Consider the following 12,957-nt stretch of genomic DNA (forward strand, 5'->3'; position numbering starts at 1 on the left):
AGCTGGGATGGAAAGGGGGTAGGAGTGAAGAAAAGCACACAAGAAATAGTGAGGGAGAGGGAAGAGAAGGGAGGGAGACTCAGGGGCTATGCAGGGTTGAGCAGGAACCATAATCTAGCCACCAGGCCAATAAGGAGGAAAAAGTCATGCGCTACAGGGCAGGACACTGGGTTCTGCTGTTAGTCCTGTGCCTGGTTCACTCACATGGTCACTGCTCTCTGTCCCTGCTATAATGCAAGCTTTAACTGACTTACAGAGCTGTGGGGAGGACCCAATAAGATGATGAATGGAAACCTGAGGAGGTTGTCAAACCTCCTACAGGAGAGATTCTGGGAGTCCACGTGAGCCTCAGGGAAGATATAGGGATTCCCATGAGCCTTTCGGAGAGAGGTCTGAGGTCCACATTGGAGCTTACAGAGTACATGTCTGGGACCCACATGGAATTTACAGGAGATATTTGTGGTTAATGTGGGTCCTACAGGAGAAATGTTTGGGTTCCCATCTGATGACCACAGATGACTTTTTCCCAGTCAGGAGAATCAGAAGGGCATTTAATTTCTCCAACAACTAAGGAAAGAAAAGTATCCATGTCTAAAGTCATAAGCGCATCTTTGTCCCAATAGATTACACCTTTAGAATGTGGGTAAATGGAAGGGAATAATCTGTCAGTAATGACAACCATTTAAACAAACTTTTATTCAACAATTATTTGTTGATCACCTACTATGAGAAACAGCATAGTGCAGTGGTTCAGAATATGGACGTAGAAAGCAGACTACCTGGCTTTTCCCAGCTGTGTTAGTTTGATCAAGGTACTCATTCTTACTGAAACTTAGTTCAGTGATATTATCAGGTGATAATAGGACCTGTATCTTAGGTTTCCTGTGATGATGAAATGAATTAACACCTGTAGACACATGTAACACATGGACAGTGCCTGTTACAGTATTTGTTTATACTGTGTACACTGGGAATATGTCTTTCTGATGGTTGAGGGCAGGAATGAGAAAGCCTGGGCCAAACCATGCAATAATATATATAAGGCTTCTTCTCAAATATGGTGAATGCCACATGCCACTCACCAAACCTTGTCATATGGCTAATTCATGATAGACAGAAAGACATGCTCTCTCTAGAGGATGCAAGGCATGAAAAACAGTGAGGATGTCTAATTCTATTGCAGGGGGGGAGAAAGTAACTGGGAGCAATAATCCAATCACTCATAGGGTCAGCTCCAGGCTGCTTCTCTTTTCTTGCCCAGCTATGGCTGCTGAGGCATGTCCAACAAAGGGTCTCTGGGATAATATAGGATAATATATACGTTACAGGTCAGTAAACAACTGAAAATACAAGAGGACTTCTCTAGAATTTACTAAATAAATGCATTTTACTAAATAAATAGCATTTAATGTGTCCAAATGAGATGCTAAGCCTCATGACTATTCCATAAAGTTGTGCTATTATCCCCAATCTGTATATGAGGAAAGTGAGGTTCAGAAAGGTAAAGTGATATGCCCAAGGAAACAAAATGGATGTATCTAAGAAACGAAAGAACCGGTATTTAAAAAATACCTGGTTTAAAAATACCTAAGGTTGAGTTTCCCCAGAAGCGGACACCATGATAAGGATGTGAGTACAAATAGTCTATTTGAGAGCTGATCCTGGGAAGCACTAGTAGAGGAGTGGAAGAAGTTGAAACAAAGAAATGAATAAAATAATAATAATAATAATAATAATAATAATAATAATAATAACAACAACAACAACAATAATAATAAAAGCAAAGTGCAATAATGAGCAGGTTACCACTATGGGCAACGGGGGGCAGGGGTCCATCCTACTGGGGACCTCTGGGACACAGTGCAGAGTACAACACAGTTGTCCCACCAGACAAATGAGGTTTGTTTGAGCTAAAGGTTGAGGGCTTCTGGCATTTCTAGATTTTCCTGTGTGCCTTCTGAGTAAAGAAAGCCCTCATGCAGAAAATTCCAGGGACCTTCAGTAAGAAGCCATCAGATGGTTAAGGAAGTATGAAGACAGCACTATGTAGTAGCATCTACTACAACCAAGATGTAAACCCAAGTCTGCCTGGCTCTCAAGCCACATCGTGCTTCCTCCAAGGTAGGCCATTAGTCCTGTGGAAGTTTGCAATGTGGAGTCTCCTTAGTTAAGAAAGAACTCCCTGCTCCCCGCATCCCACTCCATACTCCTGGTCTTGTGAGATGCCAAATCCCTATACTTAGCATATGTTTCTAATCGCACAGCACTGCATTTACAATGATACATATTCTTGCCTCCAGAACCATGGAAATGTCCGAGTAGCTCATCAAGCTCACTTACTACAAAGGTGGGCAACCCTGAAACTCAGAGAATTCACCTTAGGTCTCCCCATACAGTGCCTCTCCTCTCCACACCTCCTCCTTACCACCCTGCTCCTTGTGTTTGTCTTCTCTCCCCAACCAGACTAGAAACTCCCCAAGGACACCCACAGAATAGGAAAAAATACTGACAAATCACATATCTGATAGAACACTTGCATGTAGAATATATGAAGGATTCACAGGGGCACCTGAATGGCTCAGCCAGTTAAGTGTCCAACTTGTGATTTCAGCTCAGGTCATGATCTCATAGTTTGTGGGATTGAACCCCGAGTCAGGGATTGGGATCCACTCTCTCTCTCTCTCTCCCTCTCTGCCTCCTCCCTACTCAAACTCTCTCTCTCTCTCTCTCTCTCTCTCTCTCTCTCATTCTCTCTCTTTCTCTCTCTCTCAAAATAAAGAAATAAACATTTTAGGGGCACCTGGGTGTCTGAGTAGGTTAGGCATCTGACTTCAGCTCAGGTCATGATCTCACAGTTAGTGAGTTTGAGCCCTGCATTGGGCTCTGTGCTGTCAGCTCAGAGCCTGGAGCCTGCTTTGGATTCTGTGTCTCCCTCTCTCTACCCCTCGCCCATTCATACTCTGTCTCTGTCTCTGTATTTCTCTGAAAAGTAAATAAGCATTAAAAATTTTTGAAAAAGAAATAAACATGAAAGAAAGAAAGAAAGAAAGAAAGAAAGAAAGAAAGAAAGATCTCCAAAGAAGATATACACATGGTCAATAAGCACATGAAAACATGCTCACCATCATTAGTCATCAGAGAAATGCAAACCAAAACCACAATGAACACCATTTCATATCCACTGGAATGGTTATAATCAAAAAGACAGATAATAAGTATTAATGGAGATGTGGAGAAATCAGAACCCTCATACACTGTGGGTAGGATTGTATAATAGTTTAGCCAATTTGGAAAATAGTCTGGCAGTTCTGCAAAAAGTTAAACATAGAGTTACGTTTTGACCTAGCAAAGTATAAACCCAAGAGAAATAAAAACATAGGTTCACAAAAGACTTGGAAATTTATTGCAACTTTATTCATAGTAGCTAAAAACTGGAAATAACCATCAATAAGAGAATGGATAAACAAATTTTTGTATATTCATACAACGTAATATGACTCAAGGATAAAAATGAATAAGTAACTGATACGTGCAAACAATATGGATGAATCTAAAATACATTATACGAAGTAAAATAAGTGCCCCCCCTCAAAAAAACCGCACTCTATGATTCCACTTATCTGAAGTTTAACAACAGGAAAATTAATGTGATACAAATAGAATAGTGGTTGCTGATTGGGAGATAGACTGACTAGAAAGTGACAGAAGAAAACTTTCTAGGGTGATGGAAATATTCCTGATCTTGTTTTGGGTGGTAGATACAAGTTATATAAAATTGTCAAAAATTATTACACTGAAAACTTAACATCTGTGTACTCTATTGTATGTAAATTATAACTCAGTAAAGTATTGTTAGCTTAAAAAGATGGGGATCCTGGGAGCAGCTTGCACCTAAGAAACAAGGATGATTCCCAGCCCCCAACCTCTGGCTGTGTAACAAGCCCTAGTCAACAGCCACTCCTCAGTGCTTCCCTTCTACAATCAGTGCCTCCAATAGACCACTTGGGGGCACCCACGCCTGCAGTGACTAAAACTTGCAAGAGCTAATTTTCCACCGCTAGGTTGCTCTGCTGGCAGCTGTAAGTACTGGGCGCTGAGTACCCCCTTGGCCTACACACAGTTCATCTTCTCACCGCCACCTCTGATAACCTAGCCAGCAGCTCTGAACATGCAACACGCACTGCTTACTTGTCAATTTAGAACAGAAGTGCCCTTTCAGGGGCGCCTGGGTGTCTCAGTTAAGCATCTGATTTGGGCTTAGGTCATCATTTCACAGTTCCTGAGTTCGAGCCCTAAGAATGCTGAGTTCGAGCATCGGGCTCTAAGCTGACAGTGTAGAGCCTGCTTGGGATCCTTTCACTCCCTCTTTCTCTGCCCCTTTCCCAGCTTATGTGTGCTCTCTTTCCCAAAATAAATAAACACTTTGGGACACCTGGGTGGCTAGGTTGGTTAAGCAGCTGGCTCTTGGTTTTGGCCCTGGTCATGATCTTGTCGTTTATAAAAACAAAAAACAAAACAAAACAAAACAGAATTACCCATCCAAAATTGCTCCTACCAACTGCCAAAAGAAAAAAAAAAAATGCCTTTCACAAGTCCCAGCCTGATCCTGGCCTCGGCAGTAGTGACCTTGGGCTCCGGCTGAGCCCCTAGATGCCAAATCCATAGGACCTGTTCCAGTCCTCACCTGCTTGACCACTTAGATATATTGCAAAGCCAGTCTTGCTTTTACCCCCATGGTCTACCCTCCCCTGACCCTTCTGCTCTGGCAATCTCACCCCTTCCCAAGTCCTCAGCCACATCTGTGGTGCCTGATACTCCTAGAGTTTTGTCTCTGGTCTGAGTTCTTCTCTGCACTCCAGCTCTATCCCAAACTGGAACCCCAGATCTTTCCCTATATTCTTCCTCCAGTGATCCTGCCCCCAAGAATGGTCCTATCATTAGTAACGAGACATATTGGCATCATGTACCTCCTGATATGATTGACTTCTGTGATATTCTTGCCAAAAAATGCACTTTAGTCTAACCACAGGAAAATCAGAAAAAACAAACTGAGGGACATTCTACAAAATAACTGACCAGTAGTGTTCAAAAATGATTATGGGGCACCTGCCTGGGTGTCTCAGTCATTTAAGTGTCTCTTGATTTCAGCCCCCAGTTCATGAGATCAAGCCCCACTTCGGGCTCTGCTCTGACAGTGCAGAGCCTGCACGGGATTCTCGCTCTCTGCCCCTCCCTACTCATATGTGCTCTCTCTCTCTCTCTCTCTCTCTCTCTCTCTCTCTGAAAAATAAATAAACTTAAAAAAAAAATGATTCTGCCAATCTTCTGTCCTCTAAGCCAGACCCCTGGAAGTTAAGTCCTATCAGTTCTGCTTCCCCATACCTTCAGAATCAATTCTCTTTTTTCCATCCTCATACCCACTCCCCAATTCCATCATCTCTGTGTTAGTGTCCCCAAAATTATCACCTCCTCCAGTCTTTCTCCACCTGATACCCTCTCAAGCCATTCTCCTGCAAGCAGCCACAGGGATCTTAATCGTGCCACTCTCCTATGTAGGACCCTCCTGAGGTTTCCCACTGCTCTTGTGGATACATACCCTCTCCCCAGGCTTGGCTCACAGCCCTCCTTACCTCACCCTTGGCCACTTCTTCAGCCTCACCTCTTGCACACCCTCCCCTACAGACACTCCAGCCACCCAGTACTGCTTACAGTTCTAAGCACACGCACACTGTCCTCTCTTCCCCTCATCCGACTCCCATCCTTGTTCCTTTGCTCAGAAATTCTTACTCTTCCAGAAGACACTGTCAAGTAAAAGCTGGTCTTTACCCACCTTCACATGGCCTGAAGATTTCTATCCTACCTGAAGGCATACCACACCTTGGGTCCCTCAACTTCCCATCCTCTGTCCCTATTGTTTGTCAACAGCTGGGCATTGCTCATGTTGGTCCTTTGGCTAGCTGATTCCTACTCATCCCTTGAGTGCCCACGAGTCTCAGATTCTCTGAACACTTCCCTGGACTAAATACCTCAGCATCTTCCTTCCCCGCCACCCAGTGCTGTGTTGTTACCTAGGTTTCTGACTCCCCATCAGACTGAGTTCAGGGCCAGGGCTGAAGGAGCAGGCCCACATCTGTGTTGCACACCACGACCCACTGCCAGTCTCAGGGACTGGGGACCTCAGCTGAGCGTGTGTTTGGTAAATGTTTAACAACCAGCTCTTCAGGGAAAAAAAGTATATATATATTTATTGTAAGTTTTACTGATATAAAGGATGTATAACATAACAAGCATAATCAAATATACAATAAAATCTTATTGTAAATTCCATATAGCCAATTGAGTCTCACAGAATACTTTCATTGGTTTGTCCTTTATCCATAGCAGCCTACAGTTATACCTGATGAATGAGCAGAGATAATTAACAACGACAACAAAAAACAATACATCAAGCTCTGTATTTTTTTCAATGTTTATTTATTTAAGAGAGAGAAGGGGGGAGGGACAGAGAAAAAGGGAGAGAGAGAATCCCAAGGAGGCTCCACGTTCACCAAGGAGCCTGACACAGGGCTCGACATGGGGCTCGATCTCACGACCCTGAGATCATGACCTGAGCCAAAATCAAGAGTCAGACAATTAACTGAGCCACCCAGGGTCCCCCAAGCTCTGTATTTATAGTGTTTGTCGATTTCTGTGATGTACTTCTCCCATGGCTGATTTCAAGCTACCAATATGATGTTACTAAATGCTGTGTTGGGCAAAGATACACCATAATGCACCCTCCTATAGTATTTCCATCACACAAATATGAGAAGCATAAATTAATTCAAGAGCATGAATAGTAAAATGTCATAAAGTTATCAGAAAGTGATGAGTTCTGGGGCGCCTGGGTGGCTCAGTCGGTTAAGCGTCTGACTTCAGCTCAGGTCACGATCTCGCGGTCCGTGAGCTCGAGCCCCGCGTCGGGCTCTGGGCTGATGGCTCAGAGCCTGGAGCCTGCTTCCGATTCTGTGTCTCCCTCTCTCTCTGCCTCTCCCCCGTTCATGCTCTGTCTCTCTCTGTCTCAAAAATAAATTAAAAAACGTTAAAAAAATTTAAAAAAAAGTGATGAGTTCTGAATGAGTTGAATATTACTTTTCTTTTAATCCATTACACTTAATTGTAAGCTAATACAATTAAATTTGTTAATATATATATTTTTAATTTATTTCTGAGAGACAGAGAGGAGAATACAAGTGGGGGTGGGACAGAGCGAGGGAGACACAGGATCTGAAGTGGGCTTTGTGCTGACAGCCCAACACAGGGCTCGAACTCACAGACTGCGAGATCATGACCTGAGCTGATGTCAGACGCTTAACCAACTGAGCCACCCAGGAGCCCCCAATATAATTAAAATTTTAATAATGGCTGTATTGAAAATTGAAAATCAAAAATTTAACAATTGGCTATTATGAGCCAGTATGAACTGCTTCTAGCACTAGTGTTATGCTTTTCACTTTTGATTTCAAGGATCTGGCTGCTTTATTCTTTTGTTTTTATATGCAACTTACTATGAAAAGAACAACATGGTTATGCATATTCCTCCAGAAAAATTAAATCTTTTTGAAGCAATTAAAGTTTTTATTTATTTATTTTGAGAGAGAGAGAGAGAGAGAGAGAGAGAGAGAGAGAGAGAGAGAATGCACATGTGCAGGCACAAGTGGGGATGAGAGAACCCACGCAGGCTCTGCACAGTCAGTGCAGAGCCCAATGTGGGGCTCGAACCTATGAACCATGAGATCATCACCTGAACCGAAATCAAGAGTCAGATGCTTAACCAACCGAGCCACTCAGGCATCCCATCTTTTTGGACCAATCAAAACAGTTAATATCATACATGACTGTCCCTAGATAACAATTTTGATTATCATCAAATTCAGAGACTTGTTGCTCTGGCCTTGTTCCTCCAATGGTGCTTGGGCCACTTGATGCTGGGCTCCTTTGCACACTTCAACTCTTCCCTGGGTTCTGGCCCCTAGCCTCTTCCCAACCCTCATCTCTTTTTGGAACTGCTGGTGATCAGCTCCCAAATCCCCAATTCTGTAGCATGAAGAATAGTTTAGCCTCTACTTTCTATTCTCTCAAACATTTTAGTCTGAGAGCTATTTCACATTTTTATTTTATTATTATTATTTTTTAAATGTTTATTTATTTTTGAGACACACACACACACACACACACACACACACACACACACACACACAGTGTGAGTGGGGGAGGGGCAGAGAGAGAGGGAGACACAGAATTCAAAGCAGGCTCTGAGCTGTCAGCACAGAGCTCTGCGTGGGGCTGGAACTCACCAGCTGTGAGATCATGACCTAAGTCGAAGTCAGATGCTTAACCAACTGAGCCACCCAGTTGCCCCTGTTTTACATTTTTAAAAATTATTCCTGACACCATAGCACTTTGTAAGCATGATTTACCGAGATTTGCTGTATTATAAATTAAAATTGGGAATCTAAAAAATGTTTCTTCATAAAGTCATTTAAAATAACAATAAACTCATCACATGGTAACATAAAAAAATATATTTATTTAAAAGAATTCTATTTGGGGCGCCTGGGTGGCTCAGTCGGTTAAGCCACCGACTTCGGCTTAGGTCATGATCTCGTGGTCCGTGAGTTCAAGCCCCGCGTCGGGCTCTGTGCTGACAGCTCAGAGCCTGGAGCCTGTTTCAGATTCTGTGTCTGCCTCTCTCTGACCCTCCCCCGTTCATGCTCTGTCTCTCTCTGTCTCAAAAATAAATAAACGTTAAAAAATAAAAATAAAAATAAAAAATAATAATAAAAGAATTCTATTTTCCAAAACAAACACACAAAAAAAGTAGTGAGAAGTGTGGCACTGTTTTACAATTTTGCAGATCTCTTTAATGTCTGCATGAATACGAAACAGCTGAAGTCCCATATCTGCTTCTGCATTTAATCTGTTACAATAGGGGCATTTGGGTGCCTCGGTTGGTTAAGCGACCAACTCTTGGTCTCAGCTCAGGCTATGATCTCACGGTTTGTGAGATGGAGTTCTGACTCAGCCTCTGTGAGACAGCAGAGCCTACTTGGGATTCTCTCTCTGACTCTCTTCTGTCCCTCCCCCACTCACGCATACATGTGTGCATGCTCTCTCAAAATAAACAAATAAACTTAATAAAAAAGAGGCGCCTGAGTGGCTCATTCGGTTAAGCGTCCAACTTTGGCTCAGATCATGATCTCAGCTTGTTGAGTTTGAGCCCTACGTCAGGCTCTCTGCTGTTGGCACGGAGCTCACTTTAGATCCTCTGTCCTCCTCTCTCCCTGCCCCTACCTCGCTCATTCTCTCTCTCTCTCTCAAAAATTAATACACATTAAAAAATGCTATTTTTAAAAAAAGAACAGCTAAAAAAAAAATCTGTTGCAGTATCACACATCATGCAACCTTTGGAAAATTCCACTGTACACTCATGAAATAATAAGAATGAAAAAGGCAAATAATGTCTTAGCATTGTTATAAAAATAGTTTTGACTTCATGGTCTCCCCCCACCAAGAAAAAGTCCTCGGGGCTTCCCCTGGATCACACTTTAAGAACCACTCATTGCTCTAGACCATGTCCTGGGGGTGGAATGCTGACTCTTCAGATCCAGAGAAGCCCATCACTCATTCATTCAACAACTACTGTTCACTGAGTATCAGACACTGTTCTTGAGTGCCAGAGACGCAGCTGGGGACCGAAGAAAGTCCCTGCCCTCGTGGAGCCTACATTCTAGTGGGAAAAGAAGGCAATAAACAAATATAGTTATGTCAGGTGATAACAAATGCCATGACAAAAATAAATAAATAAAACCAGAGAAGAGAACAGAGATTGAAGGAGAAGGAATGTCATTTTAGGGTGGTCAGGGAGGCCTCTTGGAGAAGGTGATATTTGAGCAGAGCCTGAAGGATATGAGGGAGAGAGTCAGGGAGTGAACCTTCCAGGCAGAAGGGGCAACAACTGCAACAGCCCTGATGCAGAAGTATGTTCATCGTGTTTGAGGAAAAGCAAGGAAGCTAGTGATGTTTGAGTGGAATGAGTGACGGGGGAGTAGGAGAGGAGGTCAGAGGAGGGATGAGTGTTCAGATTCTGGGTATATTTCAAAAGGGTAATGAGAGTTTCACTATCATTCGTGTTCCTTTTTGAGGCCACAGCAGTTTACATTCTCCAAAAACGCCCACAGAAATATTTCTAGCCCCGCATACTCTCCCAGAACATTGCCATTCCCAATCAGGAAATAAAGTCTACTTCCTTTCCCCTTGAACTTAGGCAGGCCTTAGTGACTTCCTTGATAAACAGAATGTGGCAGAAATGACACTGTGTGACACCCAGGGCTAGGTCGTAAAACACAGTATGGTTTATGCCTGGTTGTCTCTCTGTCATTGCATGCTCACCCTGGAACCTGATCACCATGCTGTGAGGAAGCCCAAACTAATCCAAGCAGAAAGACCACATGGAGAGACCCACGGAGATCTGAGGCTTTCAGCTGACAGCCAGCAAGAACCAATAGACAAGCCAGTGAACAAACTTTCAGATTATTTCAGTCCCCAGCCTTCAAGTCCTCCAGCTGAAGCTCCAGACATCATGGAAAAGACAGGGCATCCTCACAATGCCCTGTCTAAATTCCTAAGCATAACAAATGATTGTTTTACACAACTGAATTTTGGATAATTGTTATTCAGCAACTGATAACTAGAACAGAGGGCTCTTGGCATTCTGTGTGACCTTTCCAAATTACTAATATAATCAATATAGGCCTGATTAAAATCCTGCAAAGATTGGGTCGCCTGGATGGCTCAGTCGGTTGAGTGTCTCAATTCAGCTGAGGTCATGACCTCACGGTTCACGAGTCTGAGCCCCACATTGGTCTCTGTGCTGACAGCACAGAGCCTGGAGCCTGCTTCAGATTCTGTCTCCCTCTCTCTCTGACCCTCCCCTATTCACATTCTCTGTCGTGCACGCACAAAAATAAATAAACATTAAAAAAAATTTTTTTTAATCCTGCAATGATTTAGCAGGCTAAAGTCAAAGGTGGTGAGCCCACTAAGGTATTAGAAAAGATGTCAGCGATCACTTGGCCTTCTTCCCACCAGGTTATGACTGGGCAGCTCTGGGATTCAGGCTAACAAATGGAAGCAGTCCCAAAGCAGGGTAATAAGAAGTAGTAATTGCCTGGCATGGGCAGTGCCTAGTTCCTGACATTCTTCTCCTCCAATGAACACAGGCCACATAAACACAAAAGAAAACTAAGGGTCTCCTTCCCAGGCTATTCTCACCCCTTCTTCTAGCCATTAAAAAGCTCTTGGTTGGGGCGCCTGGGTGGCTCACTCAGTTGAGCATCCGACTTCGGCTCAGGTCATGATCTCACAGCTCGTGAGTTCGAGCCCCGCGTTGGGCTCTGTGCTGACAGCTCAGAGTCTGGAGCCTGCTTCTGCTTCTGTGTCTCCCTCTCTCTCTGCCCCTAGCCCACTCACATTCTGTCTCTGTCTCTGTCAAAAATAAATAAACATTTAAAAAAAATTAAAAAAAAAAAAAAAGCTCTTGGTCATGGGGAGCCTGGGTGGCTCAGTCGGTTCAGTGTCCGACTTCGACTCAGGTCATGATCTCGCAGTTTGAGCCCCGCCTTGGGCTCTGTGCTGACAGCTCAGAGCCTGGAGCCTGCTTTGGATTCTGTCTCTCTCTCTCTCTCTCTCTCTCTCTGCCCCTCCCCCACTCACACTCTGTCTCTCTCTCTGTCTCAAAAATAAATAAACATTAAAAAATTTGTTTAAAAATTAAAAAAAAAAAAAAAAGCTCTTGGTCATGGGGAGCCTGGGTGGCTCAGTCGGTTCAGTGTCCGACTTCGACTCAGGTCATGATCTCGCAGTTTGAGCCCTGCCTTGGGCTCTGTGCTGACAGCTCAGAGCCTGGAGCCTGCTTTGGATTCTGTCTCTCTCTCTCTCTCTCTCTCTCTCTCTGCCCCTCCCCCACTCACACTCTGTCTCTCTCTCTCAAAAATAAATAAACATTAAAAAATTTGTTTAAAAATTAAAAAAAAAAAAGTTCTTGGTCATGAAGAACTTCCAGGTGAATTCCTTAAAAGTTTCAAGTAGAAATTGCAACTGTGGGCCACACAGACCTGCATGAGGTCTTGTTTTAAAGCATGAGTTAGTTGATGTGGTAGACTGTCCATAGAATGGCTGCTATCTCCCCTGCCTGTACTACAGGTCAGGCCTTCCACTGAGAGGTGCAGTTTATTTCCCTACTGCTAGAATCCAGGCTGGACATTTATCTTGGTTTGACTAACAAAATGCAGGGAAAGTAATACTGTGTGACTTTGAGGCCGAGGCCAGGGAGGCATTGCAGCCCCCATTTTCATCTTTTGGGGGTCAAGCCACTTAAGAAATACACCTGGGACAATATGGAGAGAAGTTCAGCCAGCACCCCAGCCATTCCAACCAGTCCACCTTAGGCACCAGACATGTGAGGGAAGCCACACTGAGTATTTTAGCCCCAGTCAAGTTCCCTGTTGAATACAAAGGAGTGAATGACCCCAGGATGTGGTACAGAAGAAATGCTCAGCAGAGTCCAGTCAAACTACATAAGCATTAAAAATAATGGAGCACCTGGGTGGCTCAGTTGGTTGAGCTTCTCTTTTTTTTTATGTATATTTATTTATTTTGAGAGAGAGAGAGTGAAAGAGAGCAGGAAAGTGTGTGCATGAGCGGAGGAGGGGGAGAGAGAGAGGGAGAGAGACAATCTCAAGCAGGCTCCATGATTTTAGCATAGAGCTCGACGTGGGGCTCGATCTCATGAACCGTAAGAACCATGAGATCAAGAGTCGGACACTCAACATTAAATACTCAGGCAACAACAGATGTTGGTGAGGATGCAGAGAAAGAGGATCTCTTTTGCACTGCTGGTGGGAACACAAACTGGTG

The sequence above is a fragment of the Panthera tigris genome, chromosome B3 (assembly GCF_018350195.1).
Source record: "Panthera tigris isolate Pti1 chromosome B3, P.tigris_Pti1_mat1.1, whole genome shotgun sequence".
Lineage (NCBI taxonomy): Eukaryota > Metazoa > Chordata > Mammalia > Carnivora > Felidae > Panthera > Panthera tigris.